General features: G+C 37.7%; 1 protein-coding gene across 2 annotated transcripts in view; it reads left to right on the forward strand.

Moving 5' to 3' along the window:
* The first annotated feature begins 310 nt into the window (after nt 1-310).
* LOC112150563 overlaps nt 311-2,764 on the forward strand; it is an 8,693-nt gene continuing 6,239 nt past the window's right edge. Inside the window, exon 1 of one of the 2 annotated variants that reach the window (XR_004947770.1) lies at nt 311-654. The gene's annotated coding sequence lies outside the window, so the exon portion shown is untranslated. Of the gene's footprint in view, nt 655-824; nt 1,166-2,764 lie in introns of those variants that run through there. The other variant, XR_004947769.1, reaches the window with a different exon arrangement.

A 2,764-nucleotide genomic window follows, 5' to 3' on the forward strand; every position in this document is an offset into this window, starting at 1 on the left:
TAAGTTTGGTTAAAACTTTGCCTGGGTCTAAGAGCTGATTCTCACTGATCACCAATTTCAGCTTCGGAACTCATTTTTTGCTGCTGAACACCAACCCTTTCTGGGTTAGAGTCGCACCTTTCTTCTTTTAGCATCTGTCCATTGAATGCCGAATATTAACTTTTCATCTAATGATCCTCTTCTAGCTTCTGCATTAGAACTTCATTCATTCACTTTTAGTTGTGAACATGTCTGAGTCACTCATTTGGTTTGTTTATTTTCAGTTTTTTTTTTTTTTGTATATATTAAAAATCTCTTCTTTCTGCTCCTAGTTCTCCACCTCCTCCCTCTGAGGCTGGGACTGAGCAGCCAGCTCCAGTTGGTGTCCCTCCACCTGCGTCTGCTGGCGATGCTGAGGTGATGCGACAGTAGATGCAGCTTTTTGTGTCTCTGTATCATATAGCAGTGGATTGGGCGGGTGTTGTTTTCCAGGGGCGGCTTGGGGAAGGCTTGGCTCACTACAGAGCTGAATCTGGGATGGAACCCTCCCCGCCCAATCTACAACCAACCTCCTGCATCCCCTTACCTGTTCTTCACATGTCGCAAGCTATACTTCACAAGATAAAACCCACTTAGATGTTTCTGAAGCAAACATGGAAATGGCAGTGATCAGAGGTAGGGACTCGAGTCACATGACTCAGACTCGAGTCATTAATTTGACGACTTTAGACTCGACTTGGACTTTCCTACCTCTGACTCGTGACTTGACTCGGACTTTGATATACATAACTTGTGACTTGACTCGGACTTTAGCCCTCTGACTCGGAAAGACTTGCTATTTTCCCCCCAAATCCACGGATTATAAAAGTATATCGAGAAAAAGCCGCACGCCGCGGTCTCTGTGTCTTTGTTTACATTCGTGTGTGGTGTCGGCCCAACATCCAATCAAATTAGGGTCAAGTTCGGTTGATCTGACATTTCAACCAATCAAATTGCAGAAAAACATAGTCCCGCCTCCCTTCAAAAGCACGAGTTCCTGTTTGCCGGTGTTTTTATTTCTGGCATAAGAGTTTAGAGATCGTCCACAACAATCTGTTTGCAGTTTGCAGAACATGTGGATATAAGGATAACTCACAGAGATCCAACAACAACCAACTTCATCTGACTGTAGGAGCAGCAAAATTAAGTAAGTTCTGAGTGAAAGCTGACGCTAGCTTAGCGGCTAACCGCTAGCTGCTGTTAAATGAATGGGACTGTAAACTGTTAGCACTGTGACACCGTGCAGCCAGCTCACTATAATCACAGAGAGATAACAGGTGATTTTTGACATTTCCACGGCTCAGATCTTTACCTGGGATCTGGGCGGGACGCGAGTGATCATAGCGGGACAGCAGGGCTGCTGGGACCCGGGCTCGGTTGTTTTCTGGTAGAAATCCAGCAAACGTGTTATAGAATTCACGGAGATGCTGCATTAGGGTTTTTTTCTTTCACCTAACTTTCGGTTTACCACTTTGCTGCTTTATGCTTTGTGATGTGTTTCAGGAAAAAAAAGCATCCTCTTTCTCTGGGGGTCACATTCCCTCTTGAATATTTGCAGCTTCCCTTCCTTTTTCATTGAAAAAATATATGCATTTACTGCTTTAAGAGTTTTTAGTTAGCATGTCTTTATTTTAGTGTTTCACCTGCTATCACGAGATGTGTACTTCTGATAAAAAAAGGTGTCCACCATAAATACAGTGTATTTGATTCTAATGAATTTAATCGTGAATATACTAATAATCTCTGTATTCAGAGTATTTCCTGTTCAAGTAGAGCGTGAAAAAAGTTGTATTTTGTGCATAACTTTGCAATATATATTTACATATAAAATTTCATGTGAATAGTCACTTTCTAAATAGGTTTTATATATATATTTATATATATTAGTTTTACATTTAGTATTTTTCCATTTTAAAACAGAAACGTTAAACTTGAATGAATGAATGAAATGGTTCATTTCAAGCGATCAGGTCACAATACATACATTACATATCACTTAATGAATCACAAGGAGATCACTTGAAAGGGAGTGGAAGGAAGTGAACTTGTATAATCCCACCCCGACCCGACCATACCATTTTCTCTACATGAATTATCAATATCCGTTCAGGACTTAATATCAAATATTAATAAATCAGACTATTAAGGATCATTAATATCATTAATGTAATCAAGTTTCAAAGCATCCACGACAAATCATTTATATTAATCAGTAAAGAAAATTAATACCATAGTGATTGTAAACTTTTCAGTAATCATTACTGCATATTACATAAACGATAATCTAATATTCTCACTGAAAAAAGACACTTTGTGCATAAATTATGACAATACAAAAATTAATAATTAAATCATCTTCATTTGCTATTGCAGTAAAGATCTAGATAAATCTGTACGACAAGGATGTCCCGCCTCCACATACATATTTCTAATTGCTGGACAAATTCAAAAATATATGGTTCGGCAACACTCGTTTAAGGGAATTGAATTATTTGAAAATGAATTAAAAAACTCTCAACTTGCAGATGATATAACGATTTTTTTTAGGATAATGTTAGAAAAATTCCTAAGGCTTTATCTGTTTCTGTCCTTTCAAGCATTTCTGGATTAAAACTTAATTATAAAAAAATGTGAAATTTTACCTTCTAAATAAAGTCATTAATAAGGAAGTTTGTGGCATTCCTGTGAAAAAAACTGTCACTTACCTTGGTATTAAAATTTCAAAAGAACGTAAATCTATGGAGGA

This window comes from Oryzias melastigma, linkage group LG4, assembly GCF_002922805.2.
Source record: "Oryzias melastigma strain HK-1 linkage group LG4, ASM292280v2, whole genome shotgun sequence".
In the NCBI taxonomy this organism is placed as follows: Eukaryota; Metazoa; Chordata; class Actinopteri; order Beloniformes; family Adrianichthyidae; genus Oryzias; species Oryzias melastigma.